At 47.4% G+C, this 24,101-nt stretch overlaps 1 protein-coding gene across 1 annotated transcript in view; it reads left to right on the top strand.

Moving 5' to 3' along the window:
- LOC147693060 (uncharacterized) overlaps positions 1–24,101 on the top strand; it is a 294,395-nt gene that overhangs the window by 44,207 nt on the left and 226,087 nt on the right. Inside the window, exons 10-11 of the mRNA XM_086939574.1 lie at positions 22,217–22,252; positions 22,367–22,411. The gene's annotated coding sequence lies outside the window, so the exon portion shown is untranslated. The remainder of the gene's footprint in view (positions 1–22,216; positions 22,253–22,366; positions 22,412–24,101) is intronic.

Below are 24,101 nucleotides of genomic sequence, written 5' to 3'. Positions count from 1 at the left end.
ACTAGTGTCAGCACGCCGGCATACTAATGTCAGCATACACTCATACTGGTGCCAGCACACATCCATACTAGTGTAAGCACACACTCATACTACTAAGAGCATGCATGCATACTTGTGTCAGCACACACTCATTCTTGTGTCAGCACACACTCATACTAGTGTCAGCACACACTCATACTAGTGCCAGCACACACCCATACCAGTGCCAGCACACACTCATACTCGTGTCAGCACGCATGAATACTTGTGTCAGCACACACTCATACTTGTGTCAGCACAAACTCATACTAGTGTCAGCACACACTTATACTGGTCCCAGCACACACCCATAATAGTGCGAGAACACACTCATACTAGTGTCAGCACAAACACTCAAACTAGTGTCAGCACACACTTATACTGGTGCCAGCACACGCCCATACTAGTGCGAGCACACACTCATACCAGTCTTAAAACATACACATACTAGTGTCAGCACACACACTCATATTAGTGTCAGCACGCCGGCATACTTGTGTCAGTACACACTCATGCTAGTGTCAGCACACACTTCTACTGGTGCCAGCACACTCCCATCCCAGTGCGAGCACACACTCATACTAGTCTCAGCACACACTCATACTAGTGTCAGCACAAGCACTCATACTAGTGTCAGCACGCAGGCATACTAGTGTCAGCATACACTTATACTGGTGCTAGCACACATCCATACTAGTGCGAGCACACACTCATACTAGTGTCAGCATGCACTCATACAAGTGCCAGCACACACTCATACTAGTGCCAGCGCACACTCATACTAGTGCCAGCACACACTAATACTAGTGCCAGCACACACTCATACTAGTGACAGCACGCACTCATACTAGTGCCAGCACACACTCATACTTGTGTCAGCACACATTCACACTTGTGTAAGCACACACTCCTATTAGTGCCAGCACACACTCATACTAGTGCCAGCACACACTCATACTAGTGCCAGCACACACTCATACTAGTGCCAGCACACACTCATGCAAGTGCCAGCACACACTCATACTAGTGCCAGCACACACTCATAATAGTGCCAGCACACACTCATACTAGTGCCAGCACACACTCCTACTAGTGCCAGCACACACTCATAAAAGTGCCAGCACACACTAATAGTAGGGCCAGCACACACTCATACTATTGCCAGCACACACTCATACAAGTGCCAGCACACACTCATACTAGTGCCAGAACACACTCATACTAGTGCCAGCACACACTCATACTAGTGCCAGCCTACACTCATACAAGTGCCAGCACACACTCATACTAGTGTAAGCACACACACTCATACTAGTGTCAGCACGCAGGCATACTAGTGTCAGCATAGGCTCATACTGGTGCCGGCATACACTCATACTAGTGCCAGCACACACCCATACTAGTGCAAGCACACACTCATACTACTGTCAGCATGCATGCATACTTGTGTCAGCACACATTAATACTTGTGTCAGCACACACTCATACTAGTGTCAGCACACACTCATACTAGTTCCAGCACACACCCATACCAGTGCAAGCACCCATTCATACTAGTGTCAGCACGCATGCATACTTTTGTCAGCACACACTCATACTTGTGTCAGCACACACTCATACTTGTGTCCGCACACACTCATACTAGTGTCAGCACACACTTATACTGGTGCCAGCACACACCCATACAAGTGCGAGCACACACTCATTCTAGTGTCAGCACACACACTCATACTAGTGTCAGCACACACTTATACTGGTGCCAGCACACGCCCATACTAGTGCGAGCACACACTCATACTAGTCTTAACACACACACATACTAGTGTCAGCACACACACTCATACTAGCGTCAGCACGCTGGCATACATTTGTCAGTACACACTCATACTAGTGTCAGCACACACTTCTACTGGTGCCAGCACACACCCATACTAGTGCGAGCACACACTCATACTAGTCTCAGCACACACTCATACTAGTGTCAGCACAAGCACTCATACTAGTGTCAGCACGCAGGCATACTAGTGTTAGCCTACACTCATACTGGTGCCAGCACACATCCATACTAGTGCGAGCACACACTCATACTACTGTCAGCATGCATGCATACTTGTGTCAGCACACTCATACTAGTGCCAGCACACACTCATACTTGTGTCAGCACACACTCATACTAGTACCAGCACACACTGATATTTGTGGAAGCACACACTCATACTAGCGTTAGAACACACACTCATACTATTGTCAGCACGCCAGCAAACTAGTGTCAGCACACACTCATACTAGTGTCAGCACACATTGATATTTGTGTAAGCACACACTCATACTAGTGTCAGCACACACACTCATACTAGTGTTAGCACGCCGGCATACTAATGTCAGCATACACTCATGCTGGTGCCAGCACACACCCATACTAGTGCAAGCACACACTCATACTACTGTCAGCATGCATGCATACTTGTGTCAGCACACACTCATACTAGTGTCAGCACACACACTCATACTAGTGTCAGCACGCCAGCAAACTAGTGTCAGCACACACTCATACTAGTGTCAGCACACACTGATATTTGTGTAAGTACACACTCATACTAGTGTCAGCACACACACTCATACAAGTGTCAGCACGCCGTCATACTAATGTCAGCATACACTCATACTGGTGCCAGCACACACCCATACTAGTGCAAGCACACACTCATACTACTGTCAGCATGCATGCATCCTTGTGTCAGCACACACTCATACTTGTATCAGCACACACTCATACTAGTGTCAGCACACACTCATACTAGTGCCAGCACACACCCATACCAGTGCCAGCACACACTCTTACTAGTGTCGGCACGCATGCATACTTGTGTCAGCACACACTCATACTTGTGTCAGCACACACTCATACTAGTGTCAGCACACACTTATACTGGTCCCAGCACACACCCATAATAGTGCGAGCACACACTCATACTAGTGTCAGCACAAACACTCAAACTAGTGTCAGCACAAACTTATACTGGTGCCAGCACACGCCCATACTAGTGCGAGCACACACTCATACTAGTCTCAACACACACACATACTAGTGTCAGCACACACACTCATGCTAGTGTCAGCACGCCGGCATGCTTGTGTCAGTACACACTCATACTAGTGTCAGCACACACTTGTACTGGTGCCAGCACACACCCATACTAGTGCGTGCACACACTCATACTAGTCTCAGCACACACTCATACTAGTGTCAGCACACGCACTCATACTAGTGTCAGCACGCAGGCATACTAGTGTCAGCATACACTTATACTGGTGCTAGCACACATCCATACTAGTGCAAGCACACACTCATACTAGTTTCAGCATGCACTCATACAAGTGCCAGCACACACTCATACTAGTGCCAGCACACACTCATACTAGTGCCAGCACACACTCATACTAGTGCCAGCACACACTCATACTAGTGCCAGCACACACTCATACAAGTGCCAGCACACACTCATACTAGTGCCAGCACACACTCATAATAGTGCCAGCACACACTCATACTAGTGCCAGCACACACTCATACTAGTGCCAGCACACACTCACATTTGTGTAAACACACACTCCTACTAGTGCCAGCACACACTCATACTAGTGCCAGCACACACTCACACTTATGTAAGCACACAGTCCTACTAGTGCCAGTACACAGTCCTACTAGTGCCAGCACACCCTCATACTAGTGCCAGCACACACTCATACTAGTGCCAGCACACACTCATACTTGTGTCAGCACACACTCACACTTGTGTAAACACACACCCCGACTAGTGCCAGCACAAGCTCTTACTAGTGCCAGCACACACTCATACTAGTGCCAGCACGCACTCATACTAGTGTCAACACACACTCATACTAGTGCCAGCACACACTCATACTTGTGTCAGCACACACTCATACTAGTACCAGCACACACTGATTTTTGTGTAAGCACACACTCAGACTAGTGTCAGCACACACACTCATACTAGTGTCAGCACGCCGGCATACTGTCAAGATGCCAAGTTCTTTGCAGGAGCAGAAAGGACGCTGTTCCCAACGCCCGCCCGCCGGTGCTGCAGCTCTAAGGCTACTAACCAGTAGGGGGGAAAGTGGAATTGGAAAGAGAGAGAAGCGACACTCCGTCACAGCCACACCTGGCAGAAATGAAGTTTCTTCTGTGTTTGAACTTCTGCTGCGTGAATGCGTAATGCACAGAGAAGAAGGGACATAAGCAAACAACCTACAACATACTATAGCTCTATGCACGTAATCAGCAATTATCCTACCAGCTGTGTTCGAAGCATTGCCTCTCTTCTATGTATATCTGTGTAGTTGTTTCTTGAAGAGAACTCAGCTTTCTATAACAAGAGAAATGTAATTAACAAAAGGGTTTGTAGAACTTTTACTACTCTAGACCTATTCTCTCAGAATGAATACCTTGACTTCTCTTCTACTCAGCCATGATAAGTTTGTAATTCTCAGGTAATGTTCAAGTAGATACCATGGCGTAGTCTTTACCAGTGCCTGAAGAGGACGCGCAAAAAGGAACCAGGGAGGGAAGACTGGGAAGGGAAGGAACAGGTAAAGCGCTGCAAAAGTAAGGGTGCGACTGGGTAGAAACGAGTCGAAGCTTTACAGTACCAGTTCAATCTCCAAGGCTTGAGGCTGCGTGAAGTTCCACAGAGTCTGCCACTTGAAACCTTTCACTCAGTACGAGTTCTCGAAAAGACTGTCGCCGGATTCTCAGCTCCTCAGCTTCGTAGTCTGACTTCCGCTCAATAGTTTTTCTACTTGACTTCGAATACTTCTGCTCATGAAGTCGGAAATTCAAATGGCGCTTGAATCCGAAATAACTATGAATAAATGTCTTAGAAGCGCTGCACTATCTATGACTGAAATGCTACAATTCTATTGACTATAAAACTCCCGTTCTGAATACTAAACGCGGAGCTCCTAAACAACCATGTTTCCTCAGCTGAACTTCAGTTGAAGTGCGCAGATAGAATCTCGCGCACTTCAGAAACCCACTAGACTGTGTAATGCGCTCAACTACCACCGTGGCCGCTGCGGCAGCCATCTTGGGTGTGTGTATAAGTGATCTGTCTTACGTTATACCAAAGGTTGACCAACTGAGGCTTAACTGTCACTCGAGTCCTTAATGATTTGTGTAAGTCAGTGTGCAGGACTGATGCAATGGTATGGTTCCTGACAGTACCCCCTCTCAAAGACCGATTTATCGGTCTTGGCTTGGATGGGTGTTGAACATGAAATCGTTTTAACAATTTTGGGGCATGGATGTTCTCACTTGGTTCCCAAGACCTCTCTTCTGGCCCATAACCCTTCCAATCTACTAAATAATGAAGTTTCCCTTTTCGAATTTCAGAATCTAAAATTTCCTTGACTTCATACTCTGCATGACCTGAGATGGGTAATGGTTCTGGGGGTTTGGCTAACCTAGTCTGAGGGGCGACCTTCTTTAGCAGGGAGACATGGAAAACAGGGTGAATACCAGATTTAGCAGGAAGTTTCAATTTCACTGTGACATGGCCCAAGACTTTCTCAATGGTGTAAGGACCAACAAACCTGGGTTGAAACTTTCGATATCCTTTCAAATGTAAATTGCGGGATGAGAGCCAAACTTGATCTCCCACTTGATATTGTGGTGCAGGTTTACGGTGTCTGTCAGCACATTCTTTATAGGTCTTCTTGGCCTTAATTAAATTGTTTTCTGCTGACTTATGGAGTAAAGCTAAATCTTTAAGTAGATTGTCCACTGCAGGAACTTTTAACTCTTCTCTAGTCTGGAATGGGTTAGGATGATGGCCATAATTCAAATAAAAGGGAGAGTAACCGGTGGAGGCACTGTTCGCATTGTTACACGCAAACTCTGTGTTAGAAGGGGCGATCCCAGAGGCCAGGTTATGTCTACCCGACTCCTCCGTGACCCACCACTCCCGCCAATAATGCTGAGCCTTCCGAGAGATCTCCGCTGGGGAAGACCTCAAGTATTGAATCATACACACGAGGACCACACCACACTTATGAACAGACACCACACCGTGGGTTTTCGATATCAACTTCTTTATAATCAAGTAAAAGAATTAGCACTCTTATATACAGCAATCGAGGGATCGCAAAAGTCTCAAGGCTTCAGACAAGGGGTAGCGGGACAGTCTCAGTCTCATAGGCCAGTACGTAGCGTACCCTGCGCACAGCTCTCAATCCTCGAGCCGGGGGGGTACGGAAGGTGGTAGCCGCACTGGAGATCCTACTCACTGGAGGATGACTCCACTCGTGTTGGTAGCGTCGATAGTCCAGCCGGACTAGAGGACTCCTCGAGCCGCGACGAAGTCAGCAGGGCTCGATCCGGAGGGTAGTTCGTGAGGAGCCGCGACCACGTCAGCAGGGCTCAAGAGGTTCGGTGTCGATCTTCAGAGTTCAAGCTTGAGCCGCGACGAGGTCAGCAGGGCTCCGGTGTTCCAGTTCCGAGAATGAGCCGCGACAGCGCCAGCAGGGCTCGAAGAGTTTACGAGGTTCAGTTCAGCCGCGATCAGATCAGCAGGGCTTCCTTGTCCAAGATACAACTTCCCGCTAGTTCAGGGGCGGGCCTTGATATAGTCCAGTGGCCCTTTGATGTCCGGACCCTCGCAGGCGGAGGTCCGAGGCTTTGGGGGCGGCCTTTGGGTGAGGTCCTGCGGTTGGTCCTTTGATCCCTTTAAGGATGCGTCCGGGAATTCCCAGACGCCAGCGGGTCTGGAGCCAGCACTCGGGGAGGCCGGAGGTACAATCGAAACTGGCCCCCAGGGGAAGACCAGAGGTTTGACAGAAACCAGTCTCTCAGGGGAGGCCGGAGGTGCCATCGAAACTCCTTGTCTTCTCTCACTAGGGTAGCCCTCACCCTCCCAATGGGGGCTGGAGCGTCTGGAGCCTAAGCTGCGCTGGGGCTGGGGTCATGCTAGGCCCACGGAGTCAGGGACCTTGGGAAGGGAAAATGGCTGCCGGTGGGCCTATGGGGCCTTGCGGGTTTGGGGCGCGCTGGCTGGGAAGGTGGCCGGGGACAGGCCGATGCGGGCCGTGGGCGTTTGGTCGGACATGGGCAGGGTAGCTAGGGGTTTCTAAGTACGGAGCTGGGCTAACGGGGAGCTGAGTAGCGGGGGGAACCACGCCATGAGGCCAGGTCCAACACTCTGCCATCCACAACAAAACTGACCAATCCCCACCCCTATCAAGAAGGAACAAACTGAGATACTGCTCAAGTTCCTGATTCATTCTCTCCGTCTGACCATCAGTCTCAGGATGATAGCTGGTGGATAGTCTGATCTCTACACCTAGCCCCTTTAAGAATACCTTACAAAAATGGGAAATGAATTGGGAACCCCGATCCAATACCACCACCTTCAGAATTCCGTGTATCCTGACTATGTGTTCACTGAATAGTCTTGCAAGTTCTCGGGCGGTTGGCAACCCAGACAAGGGCATGAAATGACTAATTTTCGTGAAAGTGTCTACAACTACAAGAACTGTGTTATGTCCTTTACTGAGGGGCAAATCAACAATAAGGTCCATGGGAACAGTGTGCCAAGGATGAGTGGGAGTGGGAAGGGGCTTGTAACAATCCCTGAGGAGCCTGTCTACTAGGTTTACTCCGAACACATAACCCACAAGATTGGACATAACGTTTCACACCAGAAGATACACCAGGCCACCAAAAATTACGCTGCACCAAATCCAGAATTTTGGAAGTTCCCTTGTGTCCTGCCAGGGGGGAGTCATGACAAATTTGAAGAGCCTTTTGTTGCAACGTCGTAGTGGGAAGATACAAGACTTCTTGGTAATAAGGCAACTGTTGCTGTATCTTCCGGTCAACTCCTTGGGTGGTCCATTCCTGAATTTCTTCAAATGACAGGCATTTCCGAACTTCATCTTGGAAACTATCAACAGAAACTGTTCCAATAATCTTAGATTCTGGAATGATGGGTTGTGGTTCCACAGAATGTTCGTTTTCTTCTGTGTTGATTCGGGACAAGGCATCCGCTTTCCCATTCTTATTGCCAGGACGATAAGTTATGACAAAATCAAAATCTTCAAAATACAAGGACCAACGTAGTTGTCCAGGAGTCAGAGTTTTTGCTGTCTTCAAAAACTGGAGATTCTTATGGTCTGAAAACACTGTGACAGTGTGTTTAGCACCTAATAAGTAGTGTCTCCAATCTTCAAAAGCGTCCTCAACGGCCAGGAGCTCTTTCTTTCTCGGCGATGGTATAATTTATTTCCGCCAGACTCAATTTTCGAGAGCGGTAAGCTACTGGATGAAGCTGCCCAGTACTTGGATGTCTTTGAGACAGTACCTCTCCTATAGCTTGGTCAGAGGCATCCGCCTCCACAAAGAATGGTTCCGAGGGATCTGCATGCATCAAGATGGGGGCTGAAATAAATTTCTTCTTTAGACTCTGAAAGGCTAATTCCGCTTCATGGGTCCGATCAAATTTTACTCCTTTCTTTAGAAGGCGAGTGATCGGTACAATCAGTTGAGAAAATCCTTGGATGAATCGCCGGTAGAAGTTTGCAAACCCCAAAAATCTTTGAATCTCTTTTACCTCTTTGGGAGGTGGCCAGGCTTCCACGGCTTGTACCTTCTTTGGATCCATGATTATTCCTTGCGGAGACAAAACAAATCCCAAAAATTCAACTCTGGTTGCACTGAATACACACTTTTCCAGCTTTACGAACAAACGATTATCTCGTAATCATTCTAACACCATCCTCACATGGTCTGAGTGATCCTTCGGGTCTCTGGAATATATCAAGATGTCATCCAAATAGATAATGGCAACATTGTCAATCAAATCTCCCATAACATCGTTTATGAAATGTTGAAAAACTGCTGGGGTGTTGCAAAGACCAAAGGGCATCACTCTGTATTCAAATAAACCAAATTTAGTCCTGAATGCTGTTTTCCACTAATTGCCTTCTTTCATTCTAACCAAGTGATATGCTCCACGTAGATCAAGTTTTGTGAAAATCTGAGCCTCCTTTATTTGATCGAGCAGAACCGATATCAATGGGAGAGGGTAACGATTCTTGATCGTCACCTGATTTAATGCTTGATAATCGATGCAAGTCCGAAGATTCCCCTCTTTCTTAGGAATGAAGAAAAGGGGTGACGATACAGGCGACTGAGAAGGTTGAATAAAGCCGTTTTTTATATAGCGATCAAGATACTCTTTTAGATGATCATTCTCCGCCTCTGTTAGGGCGTATATCCGACTACAAGGGAGGACCGCTCCTGGCTCCAATTCGATGGTACAATCGTTGTAAAAAGGTAGAGCCGATGTTGACCAAGAAGCTTTAATTATTGCCCGCCGTTAGTCGCCTCTCATACCCTTCGAAATTATCAAACAAAGAGGCAGGCGCTGGAGACTGGAAGGCAGGAAACAGGAGTTTATTCCGACGGAGCAGAACACCTCAAATCAGACAACAGGGTATCTTCTCGAGGTGCTCTGAACGCATCTCTGAGGCCTGGCCTCTTATACACAGGTTTATGATCTTTATTACAGTAACACATTCCTGCAAACACTTTGAAGTACGGAAAAGACATCCTCGGAATCCCCGCTTCATGCCCGTTCCCACACACATTTACAGTAGAAGTCCCCACCCCGATCTCAGTAGGTGACGACTGTCGCGCAGCTGGACATTCCGTCGATTCCCGGAATGTGTGTGCCTGATCGGATCTCATGGGGTGGGGGCTTTGATCAGTTATGGATCCTTTGATGAGAGAAGCTTCCTACTGTATGGGGGCAATAAACTGCATCCGCAGGGCCAGGTGGCGGCCTGGGAACGAGCAGGACAATCGGGCACAGAGGAAAGGAGGGTTTATCAAAGGATACAAGATCATGAAAGGGATGGAGGGAGGTGTTGGTTGGGTACGGGATGTGGCTCCGAGGCAGGGTCGCGCTGAAGGGGAGTTTTATGGTACAAGCATGTGAGAGCGGGGGCTGTCAGCGTGCGGGGGATGCTTGCGAGGTTAGAGGGGGAGAGAGAGATGCGCTGGCTATCGGCAGTGGGCAGAGAGGCCATGGCTTTCAAAATGGCTGCTACTTACGCGCACATACAAGCCTGAAAAGGGACAAGATGGTGCCGATAATGTTGATGTCGCAAACTAGATTTTAACAGTCCTCCCTTTTCAACATATCTAGCCAGCTTGTCAGTCTACGTCTATCCCCATTATATTCCTAACCTCGACATCGTACAGTGCTTTCATGCGTTCCTTTTCGAAGTCCAGAGTCTTAGGGCAGATACAGTTTGCACATAGTGAACACAGAGGCGGCAAGCATTGAATACCTAAAGAGAATCCAAATATTATGACTACCGGTATCAGTATGATCATAAATAACCTCCACCCCCAGTTCTTCACGGTAACCCAGAACCAACCCCCAAGCGACCATTCTTCTTGTTCCTGGTGAACTTCTGAGGAAAGTCTGTGGAGGTGCTCAATGGCTTTGTACACTGAGGGTGAATTGTACGGTACGTAGGTGCAACAGCTGGACCCAATGATACGGCATGCTCCTCCACGATCCGCTAGAACCACATCTAGAACAAGGCGGTACTGAAGAGCCACCAGGCGGACCGCCTGAAGCTCGGCTGTATTGTTGGTGAGGATGCCAGCTGTAATGTTCATTGTCGTTTCAACTGCCTGGGTCAAATGCCGGATGGCACGGCTGTTTGTCATCGGACCCCAGAGTGGAACAAGTCCCTTCATTGCGTCCAGGAACTATGCTCCGGTGGAGTCGGCTTGCTCAATGTCTTTTGCTCGCCTTTGTCGGTGATGGTTTGCTGGAGCCACATAGGTCGGTGGAAGAATAAAGGCAATGTAACAGGTACCCCGCCAGCCTTTGGGGAGCCAGGTGTAAGCTTTTGTACCACAAACAAAGTACATATTCGGAGAAGTGACAAAAGGGGGTGGATCAGTTGAGTCCAAAGTTCTGGTGATGTGGCAAGCGCTGTGGCCTACCAGCTGTGTCCCTAGTCCTTCGATGCACACAAGACCTGAAACATTGACAACAGATAGGGCTACAGTCAGGGTGGCAGCCGTTCGTTTCCGGAGGTAGAGAAAGGTGGGTCTGGTTGGGTTGTTGAACACCTGCATCTCGATCCGTTCTTTGACAGGGATGTCCATAGAAATAGAGTCGTTGGATGTCAGGGGGCAAAAGTGTGCAGCAGTTCTCCCTGTTTTGTTCTGCCAGACCCCATGATAGAAGTGTGTCATAGTTCTGCTGGAGGTGGCATTATCCCTGTAGCTTTCTTGCAAGAGGATCAGCCAAGCAAGGCAGGAGCCGTGAACTGAGAAAGGTGAAGGGATGAAGGGGATGGAATGTCCAGTGGCGTGGGGTAACAACCCACATATCCAGCAGTTGGTGGCATTGGTGGCAAGATTGTGCTGGTGCAGCAATTGCACGAAGGAGTTGTTCCAAAACTCCTTACGTCTTTCTCGGAGTTGAGGTGAAAGAGAGACCAGGTAATGTTCTTTCATTGTGGTAGGCTGTGCAGTGGTCAGAAATGTCTTATGAGCTGGTGCGCTCTCTTCCACGATCCAGAGGGTGGTCATGAGGAGGAGGCAAAAGAGAAGGGTGATAAAGAGGGCAATAGTCTTTGAGCTGTGGATTTTGTCAGTCTTTGGGTTTCTGTAGTGAATCTTTGGATGTCCGGTTGCTTCCATCATCTTCGTGCCGGGGGCTTCCATCATCTTCATATCTGGCGCTTCCATCATCTTCAAGGGGCTCGGTAGCGGGCAGAACCACAAACTTCGTTTGGCTTCTCTCCTGGTAGCCTTAGTAGTGTTAGGCCACCGCTCTGAGAATTGTAACTTAGTCAGTGGTCTGCTTAGCCGAAGCTCCCTCCTTTCGTCGCAGGTTATACCCTTCTCTGGATGGCACAGTGGGATCAGGAAATTCTGTTAGTTCAAGTGTTTCCTCATCAGGGTAACAGCTCAGGGATGGTCGATCTTTGTCCAGCAGCTCTTCTTGGGTGTCCACGTCTTCGGTCGTCGTCAGGGTCGAGGAGATCTTTTTACAGTGGTGTGCATGCAGCCAGTTCCGCTTGCCTTCCACTCGAAGAGCTGTACGGGTGGTGATCAAGACTTGCCAGGGGCCCGTCCACCGGGGTTCCAGACTCTTTGCACGTTGGAAGTTGCGGATCAGTATAAAGTCGCCGGGTTGGATGTCGTGTCCGGGGCCCCTGGAAACAACAGGAATGGCATGCAACACCTGTTGATGGATAACAGACAGTGTCTTAGTCAGGTTGTACAAATAATTATACATTAGGACGTCCGGGACGTCGTGAATGGAAGTTGGTTTTGGTGCAGACCAGATGTTCATGGGCCGGCCGAAAACGACCTCGTAAGGCGTCAAATGGTGTTTGGTGGGGGTGGAACGCATTGATAGCAATGCTAGTGGGAGAGCGTCTGGCCATTTTAGTCCTGTCGTAGCCACTATTTTAGCTAGTTTGAGCTTCAGCGTAGCATTATGTCGCTCAACTAGTCCAGCAGATTGGGGGTGGAAGACTGCATGAAATTTTTGTTTTACACCCAACCCTTTCATGATGAGTTGGATAACTTCGGCTACGAAGTGGGGGCCATTGTCGCTCCACAAAATTCGACAAAGGCCGTAGCGAGGGAAGAATTAGCGGGCTTTTAGGGTGAAGCCGAAGAGGTATCGGCTGTCTGGGTGAATGGGGATAGAGAAGAAAGCGTTCTCTAGGTCAATGACAGTGAAGGTTGTGGCAGTGGAAGGAATCAGAGTCAGAATAGTGGTGATATCTGAGACTACGGGGTACTGAGGTACAACTACTTTGTTAACCTCTCGTAAGTCGATGATGAAGCGGTACGGTTTCTCATCTCCTTCACCTTGCTTCTTTATTATGTGTAGAATAGGGCTGTTGCAAACATTGCTAACTACTTCCTCTACCACTCCTGCATCTATCAGGGACTGGATAATCTGTACCAATGCCTTCTCGGGCGATATCCGATATTGTGGAAGTTTTGGGAGTATTGCGTCCTGTCGAACAGTTATGTGCACTGGATCGATCATCATGCGTCCTACGTCTGAGTCAGTCTTAGCCCACAGATATGGAGGTAGGGTGTCGAGTAGGGACAGGTCAGCGTCAGAGATGGAGAACATGCGTCGAGAGGGACAAAGTCTGAGCAGAGTCGGGTTATCGTACAGAAAGACTCGAACTCCATCTTGCGAACACCTAATAGTAGCTCGGAAATGCTTCAGTAAGTCAAGTCCCATAATGGCATCAGGGGTGTTGGATGAGAGCAAAAACGTCGTGTCAGTGGTGTTATTTTCTAAGTCAAAGGAGATCGGTGTGGACAAGGGATTGGTGGAGGGCGTTCCATCGAAACCTATCGATGTTACAAGTGAGCCAGACAAGGGTGCCCTTGGAATCAGTCGTTTAGTTAACGCACTACGTGTTGCGCCAGTGTCTACCTAAAATGGAGACTTCGTACCCAGGACCTTAGCGGTGACATAAGGACCTTGCTGGTCAACATAGAGCTCGACTGGATCCCTCCCTTGTCCCTGGCAGTCCTATGCGAAGTCGTGGGCGTCATCGCAGTCAGACTGCTGGTACTGGTTCTGTCGGGGACGGTCAAATGTGTTCGGTCTGCCTGGCCTGTCGTTGCTGGTGTCGTTTGTGGACCCTCGTCCCTGTCCTCTATTTCTTGGCCCACCCGCTATATCTCTTGAATCCCTATTCCTATTCATTTCTAACAGGACCGGACACTGGGATTTCCAATGGCCAAATCCCTTGCAAAATGCACACTGGTTTTCGTCAATGTCTTTACGTCCAACATAGGTGGCGGGCGTGCGGTCTTTAGGGGGTGGATTTCTAGGAGCATTTGACTGGTAATTTCCCTTGTACTGCTCTCTTCCTATAGTCACCCCTTGCAACTGTGCGATCATCACCCTTTCTTTCAGGTCCTTTTTCTTTTTCTCAGTCGCCCTATCATTCTCGTTCTTCTGATGCTCGTAATACTGGGCCATCTGAAGGATAGCCGCAGGCTCGGAGGCTGCCCAACTACTTTCGCTAGCCTGTAGTTTCTGAGAGACCTCCTGTGACAGACCTTTAACATAGTTCTGGACAAACAGATGATGTCCGGTTGCAGTGGTCATGTCTTGGCCGCTGTAATCGGAAAACACCGTTTCAAACCGGGAGAAGTATTCTGATACGTCTTCCTGGGGTTTCTGGCGGCAGGCCGTTACTATCGACCAATCCACCTTCTTTTCTGGGATCAGGGTTTTCAATTTCTGCACGATTTTGTCTGGGAGTTCTAAAATGGGCTTCAAAGGTTTCTGTCCAGGCTCTCGTTGTCTGTCCACGCCATCGAGTTGTGACCAGGTATGTCCGAACAGCTCAAGGTGGTCGACTTTCCGGATTTGCTTCCACACATCAGCTGGCAGACATAACCCGAAAAACAAATCGATGTCAGCTAGGGTCATAATTGTTGAACCTAAGGCTGTACCTAATTCAGTATAAAAGGCAGTGGGGTTTTTCAGTAAATCGGGCAGGGATTTTCGGAACGTCAGAATATCTTGTCGATCCCATGGTTGGTAGACCCAGTTATAAACTACCCTCCCTTTTGCGTGTTGATGGTTAACATCATCGTGCGTTCCCAGGCCTCGTGGGGGGACCCAGTAGGGAGCAGCCTCCCTTATAGGCATCATGGCGCTAGCTTGTTCTATTCGAGGTTCGGTCGCTACAGGAGTCGTAGTTTTAGCTTCCGACCCCTGTTCAGTGAGGTGGCGGAAAACTCCAAGCGTTCGCGTGAGGAGACCTGTCACATCACACTCGCCCTCATCCCCGATGTCAACCTTTCGATACAGAGCCGTTAGGCTCTCGGGACCTTTGTCTTGGTATCGGTCCTCATAAGCATTTAAGGTATGGTAACAAAATTGCACGACAAAGTGTCGTCTGTGGCTCTCAGTATATGAATTGTACATATCCATTACATACTCCTCACTCTCCTTCCGTTCTACCAGTGTCTTTACTATTTTGTCGATCCCTGCTCGCTCGTCCTTGCTCAACCTGTTCATTCTAGTGAAATCTTTCTTCCAGGTCTCAGGGTTGTCTAATGCTGTTGCTTGCGCTGCGCTGAGTACGAGGGGTTCGGCCGGCGCGGAGGCCGTGAGGACCGAGGCCCTGGCACTATTCTCATCTGTGCTTAGGGGCTGCGGATGCTGTGCTAAGGGTTGGGAAGGGGCGTATGGAGGGGGCATGTAGATGATCGGAGGACCTAGTAAAAGATCATCGTTCGCTCGCTGCTTCGAGGGTAACTCGGGGTAGAGCGTAGAGGGCGTTCTAACGGGACACTGGCTAGATGTTTCAGACTCTTGCTTCTGCTTTGCTTCCTCTCTTTCCTTAATCTCTTCCTCCAACTTTTTGGCAGCTAAGTGAGCTGCTTTTCGTAGCTCTTTCTCTAATCTGACTTCGTTTCTCTTTTTCCGTTGTTCTGCTTCTTTTCGCCACATGCCGAGACTATCAAGCATGGTGGGCGTTGTCTTATTGTTAAGAAGGGCTGTTTCCAGCACGTTTATCTTTTCTTCGTCAAAGGATCCTATCAGTGGCCACTGACTTCCTTGATCCTTTCTTGTATATTTATGCCATAGCTTGCTATAGGCTATAGCGATTAGTCCATGCTTCATGAACATGTCCTTATTAGGGGTGCCTTCCAGTGGAGCTGGATGGTTCATCTCTAATAAGCGGTCCGGGCTGAACCAACTACCAATCAGTGGGGAGAAGATAGGCATGACAGATTACAACGGGGGACAAAGGTCCGCACTACCTATCCTTTCACTACTTGCAAAGACTAGACAGAATATTTCTATTCTACGTTATTTGCAAACAGAGAATATCTCAAAGAACCAACTTCGAACAATCAATGTTCGGACAATCAATCAATCAGTGGGGAGAAAAAAATAGGCACGACAGATTACAACGGGGGACAAAGGTCCGCATTACCTACCCTTCACTGTCTGCAAAGGAAGAGAGAATATTTCTATTCTTCCCCGTTTGTAGGCAGTAAATATCTCAAAAGAACAAACAATCGAAGAGTAATACTAGTATTTTCCAAACAATCATTTCGCAATTTGTCGTGTTACACGACCTTACCCGGACCGGTTGGACAGTTTCTCGTCTGCCACATCCAGCGCCCGATCGTCCTCTATTCTCCGTAACTGTTGCGGCACTCCTGATGGTTCCCAGTCAGGACCGTAGATCACTCGAGAGAGAGGTCTGCTAGGAGCCGGTGAAGTTCGGATGATCGGCTGCCAGACAAGGGTCTATCGGCCAGGAGCTCTCCCGATCGTTGCAGTCGTTCACTCTGTCGTCAGGACCTCTCTCACTGGATCCACGTGTCGCTGATGGGCCCCACGTTTGTGACGCCAATTGTAAAAAGGTAGAGCCGATGTCGACCAAGAACCTTTAAGTATTGCCCGGCGTTAGTCGCCTCTCATACCCTTCGAAATTATCAAACAAAAAGGCAGGCGCTGGAGACTGGAAGGCAGGAAACAGGAGTTTATTCCGACGGAGCAGAACACGTCAAATCAGACAACAGGGTATCTTCTCGAGGTGCTCTGAACGCATCTCTGAGACCTGGCCTCTTATACACAGGTTTATGATCTTTATTACAGTAACACATTCCTGCAAACACTTTGAAGTACGGAAAAGACATCCTCGGAATCCCCGCTTCATGCCCGTTCCCACACACATTTACAGTAGAAGTCCCCACCCCGATCTCAGTAGGTGACGACTGTCGCGCAGCTGGACATTCCGCCGATTCCTGGAATGTGTGTGCCTGATCGGATCTCATGGGGTGGGGGCTTTGATCAGCTATGGATCCTTTGATGAGAGAAGCTTCCTACTGTATGGGGGCAATAAACTGCATCCGCAGGGCCAGGTGGTGGCCTGGGAACGAGCAGGACAATCGGGCACAGAGGAAAGGAGGGTTTATCAAAGGATACGAGATCATGAAAGGGATGGAGGGAGGTGTTGGTTGGGTACGGGATGTGGCTCCGAGGCAGGGTCGCGCTGAAGGGGAGTTTTATGGTCCAAGCATGTGAGAGCGGGGGCTGTCAGGGTGCGGGGGATGCTTGCGAGGTTAGAGGGGGAGAGAGAGACGCGCTGGCTATCGGCAGTGGGCAGAGAGGCCATGGCTTTCAAAATGGCTGCTACTTACGCGCACATACAAGCCTGAAAAGGGACAAGATGGCGCCGATAATGTTGATGTCGCAAACTAGATTTTAACATCGTAAGAACCATGCAGCGGTAACAACTGTGCCTCTTGTTCACTAAAGACTGCTTCAAAATCTTGATATTCCGTAGGGATACTCAAAGAGTCAATAACTCCGATGGACTGTCCGCCAAAGGAAAGTAGAGTCGCCTGTGAGGGTTCAACCAACTTTTCTCCAGTTTGGTAACAATGTTCCTTACAAAATTTCGATTTCATTGTAACTGTACGATTCTCCCAATCTATGGTGGGATTATGAACTGTCAACCACTGTAGTCCTAGAATAAGTTGGAATTGCGGGGCATCAATGAGATTAAATTGGATTATCTCCCGATGTCCATCAGCTTGAATTAACTCTAGACCTTCGGTGTGACTGGTGATTGGGCCTGAAGACAAATTTGTCCCATCGACAGCACGTACAGGTTCACTTCTTTCTTTGCAAATAGCATGGATCCCCATCCTTCGAGCGTATTTCAGGTCACAGAAATTCCCAGTGGCTCCGGAATCCAGCATTATTGCAACACCCAAAATCTCTTGATCTCTGAACTTTAAAGTCATATGTAGGATGACATGAGGAATCAACGTTTGAAGTGTATTCTTTATTTGGTGGGAATCTGAAGTCGTCTTTTCATCTTTCGCCATCAGAGCGACCCCTTTTACTGATGGTTCAAGGCGTTTCCCTTAATCGGGGTCTTTGGTCGTTTGGAGCACTCTTTAACGAAATGCCCTGAAATTCCACAATAAAGACATAATTTCTTCAATCTTCGTTGCTCTTTTTCTTCTTGACTTAATGGTCCCCAAACTGCTCCGATTTGTATTGTTACCAAATCATTCTTTGCTCTTTCACCTTCTGCCCGCATCCTATCAAATCGCGGAAAATTCACCTTCCAGTCTTTCTTTTTCTCTCCTTTACATTCAGAATTACGAAAATCCAACTCCAGGACCAAATCTATTAGAGCTGATAATTCAGTTGGTCTATTGGGAATTTGCGCCAAAATGTCCTTCAATTCATCACACAATCCTCTATAGAAAAAGTGGCTCTCTTTTCTTCTGGCCAGTTGGTCTCTAAGATCAATTTGTTAAATTGAGTCAGGTAGGAAAGTAAATCTTTAGATACCTGACGAAGATCTAGCAACTCATTATCGGTGGCCTGGGATACCCTTCTTCTGTCAAAAATCCGAAGAAATTCGGTCTTAAACGTGTCAAAGTTATGAAGAAAAGGATCATCATTAGTTACCAAATGCATAGCCCAATTAGCAGCATCACCTCCCAAATATGACAGAACAAAGGCAACTTTGGACTGGGCATCTGGGAATAGGGTAGGTCGACACATAAAGTGTAATGAACACTGCATTAAGAATAATTGAGCCTTCTGTGGATCTCCCTGACATCTTTCCGAGGCGGCTAACGGAATAAGAGGAGAAACAGAATGGATGACCTGAGCCACAGTTTTGGGGTCTGTATCAGGGGTACTCCTTGTGGGAGCGGGAGAACTAGCGGCAGGGTTTCCCATTGCCAAGTCATCTACCTTTTGTGATAAAACTCGGGTTTCTTGACGAGACGCTACCAATTCCTGTTTTAAATTTGTATTTTCCTCTCTAGCAGCTCCAATTTCTCGTTGGATCCCGGCTAACATCTCACCTAAAGCTTTGACATTGAACCCTTCAGCCATTCTGCTCAGGCAACGATATTACTTGGGCACTTCAATCTGTCAAGATGCCAAGTTCTTTGCAGGAGCAGAAAGGACGCTGTTCCCAACGCCCGCTCGCCGGTGCCGCAGCTCCAAGGCTACGTAACCAGTAGGGGGGAAATGGGAATTGGAAAGAGTTGGAAAGAGAGAGAAGAGACACTCCGTCACAGCCACACCTGGCAGAAATGAAGTTTCTTCTGTGTTTGAACTTCTGCTGCGTGAATGCCTAATGCACAGAGAAGAAGGGACATAAGCAAACAACCTACAACATACTATAGCTCTATGCACTTAATCAGCAATTATCCTACCAGCTGTGTTCGAAGCATTGCCTCTCTTCTATGTATATCTGTGTAGTTGTTTCTTGAAGAGAACTCAGCTTTCTATAACAAGAGAAATGTAATTAACAAAAGGGTTTGTAGAAGTCTTACTACTCTAGACCTATTCTCTCAGAATGAATACCTTGACTTCTCTTCTACTCAGCCTTGATAAGTTCGTAATTCTCAGGTAATGTTCAAGTAGATACCATGGCGTAGTCTTTACCAGTGCCTGAAAAGGACGCGCAAAAAAGGAACCAGGGAGGGAAGACTGGGAAGGGAAGGACCAGGTAAAGCGCTGCAAAAGTAAGGGTGCGACTGGGTAGAAACGAGTCGAAGCTTTACAGTACCAGTTCAATCTCCAAGGCTTGCGGCTGCGTGAAGTTCCATGGTGTCTGCCACTTGAAAGCTTTCACTCAGTACGAGTTCTCGAAAAGACTGTCGACGGATTCTCACCTCCTCAGCTTCGTAGTCTGACTTCCGCTCGATAGTTTTTCTACTTGACTTCGAATACTTCGGCTCATGAAGTCGGAAATTCAAATGGCGCTTGAATCCGAAATAACTATGAATAAATGTCTTAGAAGTGCTGCACTATCTATGACTGAAATGCTACAATTCTATTGACTATAAAACGCCCGTTCTGAATACTAAACGCGGAGCTCCTAAACAACCATGTTTCCTCAGCTGAACTTCAGTTGAAGTGCACAGATAGAATCTCGCGCACTTCAGAAACCCACTAGACTGTGTAATGCGCTCATCTACCACTGTGGCCGCTGCGGCAGCCATCTTGGGTGTGTGTATAAGTGATCTGTCTTACGTTATACCAAAGGTTGACCAACTGAGGCTTAACTGTCACTCGAGTTCTTAATGATTTGTGTAAGTCAGTGTGCAGGACTGATGCAATGGTGTGGTTCCTGACACATACTAATGTCAGCATACACTCATACTCGTGTAAGCACACACTCATACTAGTGTCAGCACACACACTCATACTAGTGTCAGCAGGCTGGCATACTAATGTCAGCATACACTCATACTGGTGCCAGCACACACCCATACTAGTGCAAGCACACACTCATACTACTGTCAGCATGCATGCATACTTGTTTCAGCACACACTCATACTAGTGTCAGCACACACTCATACTAGTGTCAGCACACACTCATACTAGTGCTGGCACATGCTCATTCTAGTATCAGCACACACAACTGTAAACTCAGAGGGGTTGGTCAAGGCGACCATAGGCATGTCCTGCCACCAGGGTTGTTGCTGCCTCTCTCAGCCCTCTAGTCACGTGCACTGGGTGAACGTTGGGCCAGAATTGATGGGTAGAAGACAGAGGTGTAGAAGCTACTGACTGCTGTCAAGGCTTGATGTGTGTAACATGAGAGAGGTGGGGTAGCTGGTGAAACTGGACACAACAAGATGGGAAACCATGAGGGGAAAGCGGAAGGGCCATGCACTCCCATTGAACGCAAAACATCAAATGCCCTAGATACCTGCAAAGAATAAATAGGTCTGTGAAGTCAGCACTGGAAGGATAGACTTCTCCAACCAAATAAGATGGTCAATGCAAAATGCCTAATGGATCGTTGAAACAGAAGAATATGCACAAAACCATCAAATTAGAAGTGGGCAGCTGAGAGAGAGAGACGAAAGCCATCAAATCATGAGCAAGGGAAGGCCCAAAGCTCGCTCTCCGCAAATGTTAAAGCATTGCTCACACTTGTCTACAACCGACAGCTAAAGCTGTATCTAGCAAGACCACAAAAGCGTCCACCTCCAGCCCTTCATTCCTAGAGCTCAACTTTTGTAAACCATGATATGTTCTCAGGTTTTGGAACCTCTTTTGTCAGAAACTTGCTTGAGAATAAAAACAGCCCCCAACCTGACAAGAGGAACTCACTTTATGAAGAAGTCAAGGGGGGCCAACAGTAGACCCCATTGCTTAGAGATCTGGGCATGTTCTGCAAGCTAGAGAAGAGTAGAGGAAGGTGTAGTAGAGTAAGGTAAAGTAGAGTGTGATGCATTACTGCACAATGTTGTAGAGCACTGTACAACAGAACACAGTCCGGACGAGTAAAGGGCTGTGGAGTGCAGTGTACTGGAGACGACAGAGAAAGTACAGTGAGTGATAGTCAAATATGGTAGAACAGAACATAGAATTTACTACAAGCAGATTCAGTGCAGAGGAAGAGTCAATGGCGGGAGGATACAGCTGAAGCTGGCAGAGAAAACTAAGGTAGGCATAATAGGACACAATCGAAGAAAAGCCCAGAGACGCAGAGCAGAGCGTAGTGGAGCATAGTGTACAGCAGGCCATGGAGTAAAGCAGAGCAAGGGAGAGTAGAAGATTGTAGAGGTCTGCAAAGTACAACTGAGCCCTTTACAGAAGAAACTAGAGGGTGGTACTGCCAAGTTCAGTATCGTTTAGTAGAGTACATTAGGATAGATTAGGTTGGAGTGTAGTAAGTGAGATTGGGGTAAGGTCACAAACATTGTGGGGTAATACTGTAGCGTACTGTACAGTAAAATAAACAACGGTGTAGGCAATCAGAGTATTACATAACAAATGTAGGACCTTCTAGCGGAGCAAGTTGACTAAGGCCATGTATGTGGCATGAATATAGCACAAACCTAGTTGATGATGGTAAAGCTCAGCAGACTGTCTTATGTAAAGTGTGATAAAATCCAGTAATTTTCTGCAGAGTACAGTGTTCAACATTGGTGTAAACTAGTGTAGAAAATAATACAACAGACAAGATTTGTACCTAATAGGATGTTGACATGTTTGTATACTACATGCCACAGGATTATGTGACTGGCATGAAGTTTTAGCCTGAGTTATGATGGATTTTCAAATTTCTTCTTCACTGCAGGGTGAACGCGGGGAGAAAGGTGATGAAGGAACACCGGTGAGTGTCTCATCAGTGGTGGTGATGTTTCCACCCCGTTTCAGGGTCTTGAATTTCATTTCTGATTCTTTCTTGAGGTGTTTAGTTCATGTGTGCTTCTGTGTTTTCTTATAGGGGGAAGCAGGCACTGCAGGCAAGAATGGAGAACGAGGACCCAGGGTGAGTAGAATACAGTGTACCCTGCTAAGAATGTGGTCCCCTTAAGGCTCCTGGACGCCTTTCTTTGCCCCACATACAACCCCATTGTGGTCTCAGTCAGTTTCTCCTATCCTTCTTTTCTGATCGTGCTCGAACATAATCCGCATTTCTTTACTTCACGGATTTACTACAAGCTAATGTGACATGTTGTGATCTCGCACTAAATGCCACACACTCTCTCTCGCTCAGACATGCCAGGAGAGAGGCTGTATACTTTACCTTTTCCACTGCTAATAATACTTTTTCCTCTATTATGTTTTCTCTCCTAACTGTGTTAGTGTTTTGTCTCTTTATTCATATGTTAGAGTTTTTGAAACAGCACAATGTGATTAAATTCTGCCTTCAGTGCATTCACCAGCATCTGTCCACTCCCACCTGCTTAACATCTGGCGGATCCAGAGTCCTTTCACCTTTCACTCAACCAAGACACTGGTTCATGCTCCAAACCTCAGCAAGCAGGACATCTTCTAAGCTTTAACTTTGACTCTTTCTAGCTTACCTTTTATCTCATCATGACCTTTGCACTGATAGAAACATAAAATGAATGCAAAATGATGTCAAATTAAGAAAAAAAGTGTAGCACAGTAGACGAAAACAAAAGCAACAGAACAAAGGCTAATAATCAAGAGAAGCTTTGGTGGGTAATTTATCACTAAAAAAAGCTTGCTATTGATGAGGGGGAGTACACGCATTTCTCAGTAGCTGGGCGCAGACCCACTGCCAACAGGAACCAGAGGAACTCCCAGGGCTTTGATCAAAAACGTTTTCAGCACTGAGATACATTGCTACTGTTGGTTTCTGTGGTTCTCCTTCGCCATCAAGGCAACCCTGGTGGGTCAACAAGCCTTGCACCCTGTCATGGCCCCTTGCGGGCTGACCTCAAACTGTGCTTCTCTATCCTCTTTAAATGTCCAAGCCTTCAACATGACACAGATATTTACATCAGCTTTGAGCTGCGTCATTGGATAGTGTAACATACATTTCATCGTAGGCATTTTCTGTGTAGGAAAATCGCTATATTCCACTGGTTCCGTGACTGGAATACCTGTCCCCAGCCAACATTTGCCAGCTCCACTTTTTAGTAGAAACAGTCCTTATTACTTCCATTGTTTTATAATTGTCCCCTTTCATCGTACCGAGGAACTATGTTCAGATGTTCAGAATTTATTATCGAATCAGTGAAAATAATTTTTAAAACACCGTACATACACACACGTACATCCATAATGGTGAAAGTCGCACAAAGCCCCTTGGTAGCCTCCCGCTACAGAGCACCTGATTTCGCATCCACATAATACGGGTATAGAGAAAGGCCAAAACTCCAAATCCCTAAGGGGCTAGCATCATAGAGGAACCTCAACTACAGATCACTCAATTGGTTACCCAGCCTCTCTGTGCCTCTTACCTTGTTAGCTATAAATGCAAGACAGACCTCAACCACAGACACACACACACACACACACTTTTATCATCAGAGTTAAATAAGCCAATCTAACAAATTCTCAGACCAGTCCACCTCTGCTATGAATTTGAGGATCATTGCTCTCCTGACGCGGTCTAAGCTGGAGGCAAATCCCTATATTGAAGCTCACGAATGCGTATATCCAAGCATTAAGGAATTTGGTACTTACGTCAATCCACCTTTTTACCT

Source organism: Lissotriton vulgaris, chromosome 9 (genome assembly GCF_964263255.1).
Source record: "Lissotriton vulgaris chromosome 9, aLisVul1.2, whole genome shotgun sequence".
Classification (NCBI taxonomy): Eukaryota; Metazoa; Chordata; class Amphibia; order Caudata; family Salamandridae; genus Lissotriton; species Lissotriton vulgaris.
This window is presented reverse-complemented; position numbering and strand designations above follow the sequence as displayed.